General features: G+C 45.5%; 1 protein-coding gene across 1 annotated transcript in view; it reads left to right on the top strand.

Annotated features, from left to right (window-relative positions):
* Positions 1–541: 541 nt before the first annotated feature.
* The window catches only part of LOC147688656 (uncharacterized), an 88585-nt gene continuing 73176 nt past the window's right edge, over positions 542–15950 (top strand). The window contains exon 1 of the mRNA XM_086939960.1: positions 542–626. The gene's annotated coding sequence lies outside the window, so the exon portion shown is untranslated. The remainder of the gene's footprint in view (positions 627–15950) is intronic.

The raw sequence follows: 15950 nt of genomic DNA, 5'->3' as shown, positions 1-15950 counted from the left end.
GCACACCGCACGAGAACAATGCATTTAAGAAACAACATGAACGTGAACAGCACGAGGATAATACATTTGAAGGAAAACACCATGTGCGTGCATTGCACGGAGCCCCACGCGATGCACACTGATAACTCACTACCAGAGCCTTGCTGAATGGCTTGCGTGCAAGTAACCTTTTCAAAGAACTACATGAATTTGAAAAAACAGACTAAATGCTCACAGAAACCCTACATTTTTGACCTTCCACCAAAAATCCTGGCATTAGCCAAACGTGGTTACTATCTTTGTGCCCAGATGGCAAAAGCACAAAGCCTGTCTGAACTCTTGTTCAGCAACAAAGCTAGCGTATTCCTGCTTAAGACGCACACCAAACCAAAAATCTGATAGGAATTAGCCTTACCAAAGAGGCAGAAAACCCAGCAGTTTTTAACTTCTCTTTATTAAACACATACCTGTAAAATTCTGTTCGAACGAAATACAGACCCTAAAAACAATAATTCGTTCCAGTCATAGCACACAGAAACATAATTCATTAAACGTGTGCATTCAAACACAAATGAGCACACAGCACGTATGAACTTATTTGAGTGAGCAGCAGCATTAAAAGGAGGAGGAGGATTGGTTGCTCGGAGGTAAATTCTGTTGGGAATGTTTAACAATTATAAGTTCTATAACCTTTGAAGATGATGCTCAGTAGTGGCAATACAGGATTTACTGAACAAAACTGTCCTCCGCGTCTTGACATAATTACAGATAGTACACTAGTACTTAATTACTTGTAGCTCATCCTCCTGTGTGTCATCTTCACTCAGGACAATTAGCCAAGTGGTGCCATTATAATTCTATAGTAGCAGTAGCATGTCATCTGACATGAGGGCCAATCAATTGCCTAACAAGCAATAGGAAATATTTATCTTGGTATTGGAATGAGTAGCAGTGTAGACGGAATGCCCAACTGAAGACTAGGGTGGTGAGATCAAACAAATTTGGGTATTATTTGAGAATTATACATTTGTATGAAGGTGTGGTTGATCATAATGCTCTTGACTTAATATTTGTTTAAATGCTAGGAATTTGTAAAAATGAAGATGTTAGACTGTGTTATTCATAATCTTGATTATTCCCACTAAGTGCAGTATAACCTTCCTCTCTCAACTTATCCTCTGATTTATTGCTATTTGTGTACCATATGCCAAAAGAATTACAGTGAAAAGCATACACTTTCACTTGGCTGGCAATAAGATCTTATAATCTATCTCCTAATTGAGATGATAGAGTTCAATCAATCAATCAAAGACATTTGTAGAGCGCACTACTTACCCGGAGGGTCTCAAGGCGCTTGGGGGGGGGGGGGGGGGGGGGAGGGGTGCTGCTACTGCTCGAACAGCCAGGTCTTGAGCTTCTTCCTGAAGGAGAGGTGGTCTTGGGTCAGGCGCAGGTCGGTCGGGAGGGAGTTCCAGGTCCTGGCGGCCAGGTAGGAGAAGGACCTTCCTCCTGTTGTCGCTCTTTGGATGCGTGGGACGGCGGCGAGGGCGTGGTTGGTCGATCGGAGGTGGCGTTTGGGAGCGTAGAAGTTGAGGCGGTTGTTGAGGTAGCTCGGGCCTTGGTCGTGTAGGGCTTTGTGTGCGTGGATGAGGAGACGGAAGATGATTCTCTTGTTGACGGGGAGCCAGTGCAGGTCTCTCAGATGTCCGGAGATGTGGCTGCGTCAGGGGATGTCGAGGATGAGTCTGGCTGAGGCTTTCTGGATCCGCTGGAGTCTCTTCTGGAGCTTGGCGGTGGTTCCGGCGTAGAGGGCGTTGCCGTAGTCCAGTCGGCTGGTGACGAGGGCCTGGGTGACAGTCTTCCTGGTCTCGGTGGGGATCCACCGGAAGATCTTCCGTAGCATGCGCAGGATGTTAAAGCAGGACGCGGAGACGGCGTTGACTTGTCTGGTCATGGCGAGGGAGGAGTCCAGGATGAAGCCCAGGTTGCGTGCGTAGTCTGTCGGTTTGGGTGCGGTGCCCAGGGCGGGGGGACACCAGGAGTCGTCCCAGGCGGAGGACGAGGAGCCCAGGATGAGGACTTCCGTCTTGTCTGAGTTCAGTTTCAGGCGGCTGGTTGTCATCCACTCGGCTACGTCTTTCATCCCTTCGTGAAGGTCGGCTCTGGCGGCGGCGGGGTCGTTGGTCAGGGAGAGGATCAGCTGGGTGTCGTCAGCGTAGGAGATGTTGAGGTTGTGTTGGCGTGCGATGGCCGCGAGGGGGCTCATGTAGACGTTGAAGAGGGTGGGGCTCAGCGAGGATCCTTGAGGGACGCCGCAGATGACTTCGGTGGCCTCTGACTTGTACGGTGGTAGACGGACTCTCTGTGTTCTTCCGTCGAGGAAGGAGATGATCCATTCCAGTGCCTTCTCCTGGATTCCAACGTTGCTGAGGCGCTGCACTAGGGTGCGGTGGCAGACAGTGTCGAATGCCGCGGAGAGGTCTAGGAGGATGAGGGCTGCTGTTTCTCCGTTGTCCATCAGGGCTCGGATGTCATCGGTGGCAGCGATGAGGGCGGTCTCGGTGCTGTGGTTGGCTCGGAAGCCAGACTGTGAGGGGTCGAGGGATCCATTCGTCTCGAGGAAGGCGGCCAGCTGTTTGTTGACGGTCTTCTCGATGACTTTGGCTGGAAACGGAAGGAGCGAGATGGGGCGGTAATTCTTGAGTTCGGTGGGGTCCGCTGTAGGTTTCTTGAGTAGGGCGCTGAGATCGGCGTGCTTCCAGCTCTCCGGGAAGGTGGCGGTGTCGAAGGAGGTGTTGATGATGTCCCGCAGGTGGGGTGCGATGACAGCGTCGGCCTTGTTGAAGACGTGGTGAGGGCAGGGGTCGGTTGGAGATCCGGAGTGGATGGAGTTCATCATGCGGACGGTGTCTTCGGTGCTGATCGGAGTCCAGGCGCGGAGGGTGGTGGTGGGGGGCGGTGGTTCGGTCGTGGCGTGCGTCGGTTGAGTGCTGAAGCTGTTGTGTATGTCCGCGATCTTGTTGTGGAAGTAGGAGGCGAGGGAGTTGCAGAGGTCTTGCGATGGGGTGATGTCGTTGTTTCCAGCGTTGGGGTTGGAGAGCTCTTTCACGATGTTGAAGAGTTCCTTGCAGTTGTGTGCGTTGTTGTCCAGCCGGTCCTTGAATGCAGTTTTCTTGGTGGCACGGATCAGTTGGTGGTGCTTCCGGGTGGCAAGCTTGAGGGTGGTCATGTTGTCCGGTGTTGGTTCCCTTCTCCAGGCTTTCTCGAGGGCTCTGCAGTTTTTCTTGGAGCTCTTGAGTTCGTCGGTGAACCATGGGGCCTTCTTGCTGCCGGGTCTGCTGGGCGGGGTCCTCAGTGGGGCGAGTTCGTCTGCGCAGTTGCTGATCTACTTCGTGAGGTTGTCGGCGGCCTGGCTGGGGTTCGCTGAGCTGGCGGGAGGGTGCTGGCTCAGGGAAGCGGCGAGCTGGTCGGCTGTGATCTTGTTCCAGCTTCTTCGAGCAACCTGTTGCTGGTGGTGGTGGATCGTCGTTCTTTTGAAGGTGAAGTGGACGCAGCTGTGGTCAGTCCAGTGGAGTCTGGTGGCGTGGCTGAAGGCGATGTCTTCGCTGGATGAGAAGACGGCGTCTAGTGTGTGTCCGGCGAGGTGGGTGGGGGTGGACACCAGCTGCTTGAGACCGAGGTTGGCGAGGTTGTCGAGCAGGGTGATGGTGTTGCGGTCGTTGTTGTTCTCCAGATGGAAGTTGATGTCCCCCAGGAGGATGTAGTCAGCGGAGGGGAGGGCATGCGGGCTGATTAAGTCGGCGATGTCCTCGCTGAATTGTGTGCGTGGTCCCGGGGGTCGGTAGATCAGGGTGCCTCTGAGGGTGGTTTTGGGGTCCGTGTGGATCTGGAAGTGCAGGTGTTCGGCGGTTGTCAGGGTGTCATCGGTGTTGGTCTTGATGCGGATGGTGTCCCTGTAGATGATGGCGATGCCTCCTCCAGTCTGGTTGTCGCGGTCTCTTCGGGTGATCTTGTAGCCCTCTGGGATGGCGATGGCGATGTCGGGCGCTGAGGAGTCGTTCATCCAGGTTTCCGTGAGGAAGGCGACGTCAGGGGCAGCAGGTAGGCAGAGGGGGCGACCAGGCCGGAGGCGCAGTGGTCGCTTCCTTGGAAGGGTCTGGGTCCCCTTTAAGAAGGGAGCCGGTAGGGAGGGTCTGCGGGGAGGCGGGAGCGGGCTGACCAATCGGCTGGCGGGGGGGCGGGCCGTGGGCTGGCAGCGGCGGGAAAATGGATGTCGGGCTTGGTGGGCGGCCCTGCGGCGGCTGGGGCAGCGGCAGTAAATACAGGTAGGCAGAGGCTTGGTGGGCGGCCCTGCGGCGGCTGGGGCATCGGCAGTAAATACAGGTAGGCAGCGGGCAGCAGGTAGGCAGAGGGGGCGACCAGGCTGGAGGCGCAGTGGTCGAGTTGAGTAAAGAGTGCTAGCAAATAAGGCATGGGATTAAGAGATGAGATGTACGATAGGTGGAAAACACAAACTGATATTTAAATTTCTAATAAGCGGTTGGCAATCGCAATATTTCAGACAACATAGTAATTATGTTAAAAATGTATTGAAATACAGTTTTTGATTGTATTGCGTTTGTTTGAAAACATTCCAATTCCTGATTTTAGTAGATATACTAACAATGGGCTTTTACATCTGCACTATATACTGAATAACCAGCAGTGCCGGTGTTGCACAAAAGAGTATCTATGCATTGCGGAGCCTAAAAAATAAAGTTCACAAGCATTCTTTTTTTATCAATTTATATGGTAAGTCAACTCCCATTCAATCACGTTATTTATAAGTAGAATCAGTTTACAGCATCTTAAGATCCTCGCTAAATTATAGGGGGTCTCCGTGTGAATTATTTTTTATCACAGTATTAGAATAATGCATTACATTATGTTGTTCATAATAGTTAATCATAGACATTGACTCCCTCCAAAGCTGACAAAGCCCGCTTTAGAGGGAAGCAGGCTTTGTCAGCAAATGTCTGTGGAATCCAAAATATTGAAGGTAGAAGCAAGGTCACGTAGAGCGGCAACATATTCCTTGACTGATTCGTCGCTGCCTTGTTTGCGTTTGGAGAAACTGTCTTTCCAAAAGCACGTTTGGTTCTTCAGAGAATTGTTTTTTAGGTCTTAGCTTAGCTTCAAGATAAACATTCCAAGTGCCATCATCAGCAGGTTGTGAAAAAGTAGGTAAGTTATCAAAAACATGTTGTGCAGCAACACCAAGATGATTGAAGAGCATTCTTTCTTGCTGGAGAATATTCTAAACCATCAATACCAATAAGAGAGTTTTCAAAAATATGGATCCCTTGTTTCCAAAGAATCTCTAGCTTGCCTGGTTTAGGCAGGAATGGAGCAGGATGTAAAGCATTGTTGGTAGACGACATGAATACAAATGTAGAGACGCTCTTGCAAAAAGAAGCAGGAGGAAATGAAAGTGTGATTGGAGCGGAGCTCCCACAATCACCTAAAAACAAAGTTGACCTCCGTACTAAGGTTGTACAAGTAAAATAAAATAGTTGGAGGGGAACTCCCACACTACTTAAAATATAAAAATATATATAATATTGGTACGAAACTGCAAGTAGAAAATGCTGCAAAGGCTGCTTTAGCAAAAAATAAGTGTAAAATGCCTGAAGAAAACTAGGAAATCCTGTCTGTAGAGCCGAGTGTTAATTTACTTTATGCCACATAAAGTAGATTAATGAATAGCACAGCCAGGCTCCAGGAAAAGTGAAACAACGAGTGTGTCACAATGCTCAAAGGAGATTACTTAGATTCCTTAGGATGCTAGGAATGTAGCCAGCATCATAATAGAGGAGAGTCCCAATGAGGGGCAAGTTAGAATGTTGCTCTGAAAGCAAAGCCTTGCTGCTCTGGTCGTCATAATCGTCATTAATCTTTATTTCAATTATAAAAACCATAAACTATTTCATACAATGTAAAACAATCATAAAAAACAGATCTTTCAATCCTGCGGTTATTCACTACAACGTAGTTAAAAGTACTAATCGAAGTCTCAATAAACGTTTTCCTAATAATTAAAACAATACAATTTGAAAGTCTAGGAACATTGAAACAACATTAAAAGTCATAATTTTAACACAATTACGACATTACCATTTCATTTAAACGCAATTTCATTTTCCTGATATTTCATTTTTAAAATATATTTAAAACTATTGGCATTACATAGATAAGAACTACTATTCTTCTCTTTACACAAGATTGTTCACAAAAGCGACTAAAATTTGAAACCCCTTCTCCTTCTAATCAAGTCTACACTGAAAAGATATCTGCGTATGCTGAAGACAATGGATTGCGTAGTATCTATTTGCAGTATTCTCTCAGCCTCACTGCTGCGTCTAAACCCCAAAAGGTGGCAAATTGGTTTAATCCATTTTCTCCTTGCATAGATGTAGGCAGAACAGAAAAATAGTATGTGTACTTCGTTCTCTTTGGCACCTACATTACAAAGTTCAAAGCTACCATCATTTTACTTTCCTGTGTTACCCACCCAGTTTGCAGTATTTGCATTAATTTGGAAAATGCCAAAACGAAATTTTAGATAGAGATTTGGACGGACCTGGTAGGATTTCATCCATAAAAGACTCAAATTTACTGTTCGGTTTAATAGAAAGATACCTCAAGGATAGGGTGCCTAGTTTGGGGTTATGTAACCGGGAGGTTTGAATAAACACCCAGTAGCTAAACTTTAACACTTTTTTAGATCTCTAAGTCAAGCTTTCTGGGTTCTCCCAAAAGTGTCTCAGCCCCAACTTGGTAAACCACTCCTCGTTATGAGTCAACCATGCTAGCCTCGTGATGTTTTTTATTCATAAGATTCTCTGCAAACCTTCTCTGTAATCGGCAAGTTCATCTGTTGACCACAAGCGGACCAAAAACAGTAGTGGCTGCATAGCCCTGTGGTCATCAGTACGATGGATGTGTAGGTACATTAGAACAGGAAGTAAAGGGGTACGCTTTGGAATACTTAATAATTTCCTAAAGAAAATATTCTCTTGTGCCATAAATGTGTGTTTCACCGCGTAACCCATAATTCTGCCCCATAAAGGGAAGCAGATTGTGCCTTATGTTTATGTAACTCCAATTCTGGGGAAACAGCTTTTGATTGACTGATCTTATGTGTCCTCGCTATCAGAGCTAAATTCTGGATAAGAGCTGTGTTGCTCTTGTCCAACTGCGGTTTCCACTCTAATTTAGTATCTAAAGTAATGCCTAAATAATTAAAATTGTGCACATATTCGATCCTTTCTGTAAGAACAGTTGAAGTTTTCTTAAAAGTTTTGTGTGGATTGACTGCCATATATTTGGTTTTAGCTGAATTAATCTCCAATCCTTTGATTTCACAGTAAGTTCTGAAAGTATTAAGTAAGTTTTGAAGGCCTTTGGGTGTCTGAATAATAAAATCGTATCATCTGCAAACAAGAGTGCAGGTACATAGGACCCCCCCCCACCCCGCCCCCCCCCCCACTTGGGAGAATCGTGTTTGCAGCCCAAGAGGGATTCTGGGATGTCATTCACATACAAAGAAAAAAGTATGGGGGCAAGCACGCACCCTTGCCTTACACCCCTATTTATATAAAAACGATCTGTCCATTTTCCACTTGGACCCCATCTGACCCTGGCAAAATTAGCCTTGTGAAGTCTAATAATCTGCAATAAGATTTCCCACGGGACGCCCTGGTCCCTTAGTGTTTTCCACAATGCATTTCTGGGAACCAGGTCAAAAGCTGCCCTGAGGTCAACAAATGCAATGTACAGATGCGCCTTTTTTATTTTGATATACTTCCAGATAATACAAAGGAATCTAAACACCTGATAGTGTGCTGATTTTTTCCCCTAAAACCTGCCTGGTACTTGGTTAAAATACTATTTTCCAAAATCCAAGAGTTCAGTTTGCTTAAAATTTGTCTTGCAAAAACCTTTTGTAAGACGTCGATTAGACTAATTGGTCTATAGTGTACAGGATTTATGCGGTCCCCTTTCTTAAAAATAGCCACGATCTCGGCACCTCGCCATGATTCAGGGACAGGAGCACCCATTGCAATAGCATTACACAAAAGATTCATGTACGGTGCCCATATCTCTTTTTCATGTCTCCATGGGTCACCAGGCATCCTGTCTGGTCCAGGTGCCTTACCAGGTTTTATTGCCTTTATTGCCTCCATGGTTTCTGACATGCTAAACGAAAGAAATGCCTCACTTGGGTTAGGGATTAAATCATCACTGTCGAGAGTAGTCTCATTTGTAGGAGCGGAATACTCAGACCAGATGTTCTCGTCCCAACATTTCTTTGTTTTGAGTACTACCTCCTTGTAACACCTTCTTTTCTCCCTTAGATTTACAATATCATTGCTTTTTACTGCCTCTATTAATTCTTTCTTAGCATTACGACACTCTTTATTATACCATGAATGGGCATTTATCAATGGATGTAATGTCCCCTTTTTATATGGCTTAGAAGCTTTGGTTAGTATTTGTCCAAGCCCCTCTACCATATTTCATGCATCCGCATGATTGGGATCTCATTTTCTGGTAAGTACGTGTATGGGGAAACTATTTCTAAGTATGTCTCGTAGATCTTCATAACTGTGGCTTTATTCCCCAATACTACCGGCCATTTGAGTGCTCTGCGGGTTTTTGGCACCACAGGTTCAGTCATGGTATATGTGGAGCTATTTTCTGCTAGGGCTATTAACTTAAGAAGGGAAGCACAAAGCGTCAGACAGAAGGGGTAGTGGTCACTCTCTATACGATCTTCCACTCTGGTTGTCAAGGAGAGGCACTGTGCTGGATGCCAGTCTTGGAGATGTATGGCTGCCTTGGTTGCCTATGAGATGCTGACGACAAAGACTGAAGCGTCATAAGTAACTCAGGAGCAGGATATTGAAAAATGCTCTGGCTTGAGCAAGCAGGAAAAAACGGTAGAGACTTGTAAATTACGTGCTTATATAGCGCACGACTACCCGGAGGCATCTCGGCGCTTGCTTAGGGAACCCGTCCTGGTATTCCCCTGCGAGATAACCCAACAGTGCATCCAGCAGGGTGAAAGCCAGGCATCCTGCCGCGAGGGGCCGTCGTGGAGATTAAGCAAGCTATTGCCCAGAGCTGCAGAGTGTGAACTCATGATTCAAGTAGGCACCGAAGCGAGAATTATCGAGTCCATGGACATATTGACTCAAGACCCTGCCGAGTCGGGAATTGAACCCTGGTCCCAGGCTGACCCTCTGCTTCAGGGTATGCCTCCTCTAACCAGTGAGCCACACTTCTCCACTTGTGAAGGAAGACGTATAAATAAAAAAAAATAAATAAACACACCTGAGTGCGTGAGTTCTTATGGAAACATGTGGCAAAGTCTGGAAAATCGATAGGGTGTAAAATCGCTGGTGTCACAGGAATTGCAGCTGGGTGGCAGATGGCAGTTGGAAGACGAAACTCTTTCCTCTCTCTTTACCCCAGAACAGAACGTGAGCCAGACTGAAGTTGAAGTCTTGTTATTTCTTTATTCAGTTTCAGGAATCAAACAGGATTCAAATGTAATAGGACCCACAGCGAAGACATCAGTACAGCCCCAAGTCAAAGACAGAATAGTCAGAGCATAGAAGGGTTCTAGAAGATATCATGAGAGGGAAAGAATAGAAAGAGAAGAAAGGCAAAGGGCAGTAGAGAGAAAGGAGGGAGAAGGGAAAATGAGAGATAGAAAGATATTACAATGACCTCTTCCAGGGGATGTGTCAGGGCAACATAAAGCAGTCCTGTTGACTGTCCCCATCCATAACTCCAGTCCAGGCACTCTCCACCACTTGAGAGACCCTACCTCTCCTTTTTTATTAGGGACGTTAGCCCTTTCTTGATTCTTAGAATAACATCCTCACTCTGGGGGGATGCAAGAATAAAAGGTGGGGACCAATCAACCTCCACTAAAGTATGTCATAAGACTTAGTCAAGTTGCCCCAAAATACCACTTTAATAGTGCATTTAACATCACTTTTAATTTGAATATCCAAGTGATATAGTCTGTCCTGAGGGACTACGTGGCTGTCTGCGGTTTTAACCATAATAAGTGTTAGTAGCTTTCACTACCAGAAACTGGCAGAGTGTCTGGCATACTAAGGTGACTACTGCCGCACTGTTTTGGAGAGTCACTGCCCAACTTCTGTTCAGGAGGAGGGTTTTCACTGTCAGTGGCATATTTAGCAGTTAGAGCTGCAACTTTCTTCTATGGAGGAGGCTTGTCTTTCTTTATTCTCACGTCAGATGAGCATTGTCTCTCTCCTTTTGGTTTCACATAGTCTTCTTCTCTGCAGTCAGCTCGCCCTTCTCTGTCGTGTTGTTGATCAGAAGATTTCTGAAAGGGAAGAGGAGACTGTGTATCAGATGCCCGATACCTGTCTGGTGTCTTTATTTTAGTGCTATCATAAAAACTCAAAATTTCTTTCAAAGGACTCTGGGGTGGAGAACCTCTATGTTGTCTACCATTCTGTTAAGTATTTTCCCATAGTTTTGTTTAGCAAACTCACTGGGCGGCCTGGCATCCTTTTCTGAGGTAGGCTTGCCAAGTGGTGGAACTGAAGGTCTGATGAACTATTGCACCGTAAATGTGTATATACATTAGCAATGGTGAACTGGCAACTCGCGGTCAGCTACTGCCAAAGCAGCAAGTCGTTGTTATATAGTGAAAGACTCTGATTCACCTAACATTGGAAAGAATAATTTCAGAGACGATGAGAAAATTACCCTTAAGTTTTATCCCCAAATCAACAGCAGGACCTGAGCCATGCTCATTCTGTATTTAAGGACATTAGGTAGAACTTCCAAAGAGGGAGTTCCTTAGTAAAGAGTTTAGAATGTGGCAAAAATAGTCCTGTAGGTGTTGTGGTCAGCTATAGTGGGTACCAGTCCAGTGGGTAAGCACATAGCTAAAATGATGTGCTTTTCCTGTGACCCCGCAAGAGGAAATACAGCTTCAAGTTGATCAGGTATTTTTTGTGGTTTTTTTGGGGGGCGGGGGGGTTATCCAAAATGGTATTTCCTCATGATTAGTGGACTGTTTACCCATAACTAAAGATACAATTACAGGACCTATTACAGGTGCTGCGGTCAACTGGGATTAAGCTTGCATAGGACGACAAGAACAATTCTACAAAGCATGGATTTGTACCAGATTCAAATTACATGAAACTAGATATGGTTTATATCCAGCCATCCTTAATGAGAGGACTCGTTCGAACTGGTCCAGCCACATGGGGAAGGGTGCCATTTAAATCAAGTCCGGTGCTCCCATACTGTAAGAGGAATTTCCACAAGAGATTAAGGTTGTTATGCTGCAGGTGCGTGGGTATTAAGAATACATGAAAAGTGTTAGTGTCCACAGCCGGACATGTGACCCAAGAATAAGAAACTTCAAAGCGGAAGGATGCATCTGCTTAAACTACAATAATTACAGAAGCCCCCTCATTAGCGACTCCATATCGTTGTAAATGGGCATATACTGCTGGTTGGTAGTTGCCCGCAATCTCAATAGGTTGAGCCATAAGCAAATTTAACGGATTCAAAGCTTAGCACAAACCGGGTATAAAAGCTTTTAATATTAAAGCGTCAAAAATCAACAGAAGTAGGAGCTTCTTAAAATCTGTGGAGGATCCCCAACACCACGGATGTCTCCAATACAAAGGTATTGTGGACAACTACTACTCGGGGGGGGGGGGGGTCCCGCAAGCAAGAACTTGACCAAAACGTTGGTGGCACAGTGTTGCAGGAATTCTGCTTGGGAACAGAACTATGCTTGGGACATAGAACATCGGCACGTAGGGACTAAGTCACCATACCAGCTCAGTGTCCATGAGCCTGAGTCCTACAAGCTTCAGTACCTCACTTGCCCTCTTAACCTTAACAGAGAACCAAGGGAATTGGCACCCCAGAACACAACCCTCTCGACCCTCTCAGGGATCGCAGTAATAGGGGACACACTTTCCCTCTCTCACTCTTGTCCATCCGCAATAAGAAACAAAGGAAGCTTAGAATATTTATTTAAACTATTGTGCCTTAAACTGTAGTATTTATACAAAATTAGAATACAAATGCATACCAAAAATACTTTTGGCAGGGTCAAAAAAACCATATATCCTAAAAAGCTATTTCATGTTAAAAGACAGGGTAGCCTAAACCCACCCTCCCCTTTTACCAAAACTAAATGATTATATATCAAAGATCTGAGATTAGTAGTGGACCCCATACATTCGCATACACAGATGGACTTTCTACATCTCAGCTGATGTAGCAATCTTGTCTCATAACCCCCACTCTGTGTGTTTTCTTAAATTCTTGTGCTCAGTTATAACAAGTGCTACACAAGCAAATATTGGATGGAATGCTGAATAAATCATACATTCACCCCCAGTCGAGATCTGGGTTAAATTCATCGTTCTTTTGCTCACCATGCCACCCCAGTTTAGACCCAGCCATATGCAAATCAGTCTTGACCCTGTGCCTCATGGGAACAGTCCAGACCGAACTGCCAAGCCAGGTCCCACCTGGACCGGAAACAAGCATTCTGGGACCGGGTTCTGGGTATTACCCTTCATCAGCCAGGCTAGCTTGAATCCAGTGGCACAGTGAGCAAGGGACCCATGTCTGGTCATACCCTTCCCACTGAGGGTGAAAGGCGCTACGCAAACAAATGATGGACGGAATGCTGAATAAATCATACATTCACCCCTGTCAAGAGATCTGAGTTAAATCCATTGTTCCTTTGCTCACCATGCCAGCCCAGCAAATCAGTCTTGACCCTGTGCCTCATGGGAACAGTCCAGACTGAACTGCCAAGCCAGGTCCTCCCTGGACCGGAAACAAGCATCCTGGGAACTGGAAGCGGTGGCTTGCTTTATTGCCTTTAAAAGGCACACAATGTCATTTTACCTGTGCATGTGATTCACTTTGTTTTTAATAGGTCTTCTATAAACTTTGTGTATATATATTTGCAGTGACAAATGATTACACTTGCTCGCTTTAGAGCTTGTTATTAGGAATCCACTTGAATGGTCCTTTGACCACACAGTGCACTATACTTTGCCATGGAGTTATAGGAATGATGAAACAAAGCTATTGAGGTCTAGAAGCCTGCTGACCAGTTAAAGTTCTAGCACCTACTTATGGCACACTTACTATGAACGTTTTTATATTTTGCTTTGTTTTACAGATTTAAACGTGTCTGTGTGAACCGAAAGTATGGCATTACCCCCGCACTCACAGCACATTTTAGTGTATGTGCTGATATCTCACGAGGCCGGTCACTTGCCTCTCTTCCCCCTTTGGTCCTGAAGAAAGCCTATTAAGTGTCATTGACCGGGTGAAACAATGCAGACCACCACTAGGATATTCCCGATCAAGTTAGTCTTAACAATATCCATTTTGCCTTTTTTATCTTGCGCTTGGACCTCAGTGATAAAGCAGAACTACTTTGAAGGAGGATCCTAGAGGCAATTTTACTTGCACATCAATCTCACTCCCTTCACAAAATCCACCGCTCTGATGTAATCCGGTGTCAAAGCCCACCTGTGTTGCACTCGGCAGCCTAGCTGGGAACCCGATGATGAAGCATGCCACCAACTAGGTTTGTGGGTGAGGGTTCTTTTTAATAACCTAATGGCTTTTGCCTGACTTCCTGGCACTCTGATGCTGTGAGTCTGGTTTCCCTGCAGGGTTTGTCCCTATTGTTTGGTTATTTACTTCAGAGAAAAGAACGTACCCTGCTATTTCCTCGCTCTCCCTTTGTTTATACTAGCTTAACAAGTGTACATGGAAGCATACCTTGTTTAATTACAGGTGAATTCAACACACACCTCTTTCAAGATGCCCCAGGAGAGCTCAACGATTTTGACCCGGGGGATAAACGATATATTATGGATCAGATAAAGTCCACCGCTAACCGAAATAGCAAACTAGGAGAATACATGGTCCTGCAATTTAGCAATTTGGGTTATACAACGCTGAATGGCCGTTTCTCCCTAGCTAATCCCCCAACCTGGACAAGAACAAATGGATACACTCCATCGTTCTTACACTACACCTTATGTAACAACAACAAAATGTTCGCCTTGATAGAAAATTATACTATTGTGGCACGAGGAGAGAGTGACCATTTCCCCCAAGTATTTACCCTGTCCAGCTTTGCTCAACACACAACAAGTTTAACAAATAGTGGAATGAATACAGAGAACCTGAAAAGGTTAAAATTATCATGATCGTCCGTATGGAGGAATCTGTCAAAGTGTAGAGGCCTGGTAGGTGCAAGGAGGCCTGTTGATATTTTGCCCACTGTAGCATGGGGGGGGTCTCAAGTCAACTACTCAATAAATTCCTGTTCATGACACGAAAAACTACAAACTGGAATCAATTATTCATCTTTGCAGAGACCAAGCAACTATAAACCTTACATAACTTGGCTATAAGGCATCCTCGGAAGCGCCCGGGGGATGTACAGCTGTACTCCAACTACAAGCAAGCCCAGAAACCATTCAGGCAAGCAATATTCCAAGATAAACAAAAAGGTTCTGACCGGTTTTGGACAAAATTAGTTTACTCAAGCAAAACACCCAATCCAAAGGTATTCTGGTCTCAAGGCTCAAGAAGGCAAAGCAGCGCTAACATTTGCGAAAATGAATTGGTATTGTTAACAAATCATTTCAAAGTGACCAAAATGAAGAGAGCTGCTAAACTTATTCCATCCGCCCTTTCGCCCACCACAAACCATACGCAGCTCCCCTTGGGCACAACGAGCTCTGGCACATCAGAGCAACTAATAGAAGGCCACCCAGACACAAGTCGCATCCAATAGAGAAACTCCATTTCAGCAAGAAGAGCTTCTGTTTCAGGCATCAGACACCTGAAGTACTGATGACTTGACTGGCACGAATTATAACCAATGGCCAGTCTGATGGAACCACTGGGCCAAACAGCCTGCCTCAGGCTCTGTACAAGGTGGATATCGAGTTGTGGGCCAAACATCTCTATTGTTAGTCCAGTCATCCATATTCCAGAGTCCTGGCGTGAAGCCATCATCCATCCAATCTTCAAAGGGGGCATGAGATCTGACCCCAAAAATTACACGATGATTGCTGTTTGGGACATTGAATCCAGATATTCTGCTAGCCTGTTGCTTGAAGACCTGTCGTCATGAGCCACAGAAAATCACCTTTTACTTTTCAATCATACTAACTTTGTGGCAAAATCAGGAACCACAACAAACCTGCTCGCCTCATCAATATTGACAGAGAAAGCATCGGTTTCAAGACTGCCACTGCACTGCCACTTTGTCCACCTCAAGGCGGCGTTCGACCGCAAGCCCAGGAATCTTCTATGGTTTAAATTGCAGAAATGGGGGATGCCTCCTGCCCTCTTTTCCTGAAGGCCATAATCTAGCTTCACTCCAACACCTGGATCCATATAAAACTGGAAAATATAAAGGTCCTGTGGTGTAAAACCAGGGTACATGCTGGCACCCCTTCTTTTTAATCTTTTCATCTCCGATCTACCACAGTTACTTGATGATGATTCCCACCCTCCCAAACTTGGCGGTACCCGTGTCCGTGACCTGCTATATGTAGACTACCTCATCTTGCTTAGACATACAAGGGTCGGCTTTCAGAGGTTCCTTGACCACCTGATCTTCTACACAACCTCCAACGAGCTGGAATTAAATCCATCATAGACTAAGACCATTGCTTTCAGAAAAAGAAAGCTGCAGGGTGGAGGTTGACAATTCAAAGGTAAAACCATTGAGAACACAGACATTTACAAATATCTGGGAGTTAATATGGACTGGAGGGGTACTATTTCTAAACAGAAGGAAGTGATTGGTGTAAAGGCTCTGTCAATAGAGGTAGCACCAACAAAGCTTGCAAGGCAGTTATCCA

The sequence above is a fragment of the Lissotriton vulgaris genome, chromosome 10, assembly GCF_964263255.1.
Source record: "Lissotriton vulgaris chromosome 10, aLisVul1.2, whole genome shotgun sequence".
NCBI classification, from domain to species: domain Eukaryota; kingdom Metazoa; phylum Chordata; class Amphibia; order Caudata; family Salamandridae; genus Lissotriton; species Lissotriton vulgaris.
The sequence above is the reverse complement of the archived record's forward strand: the minus strand, read 5'-3'. Positions and strand labels throughout refer to the sequence as shown.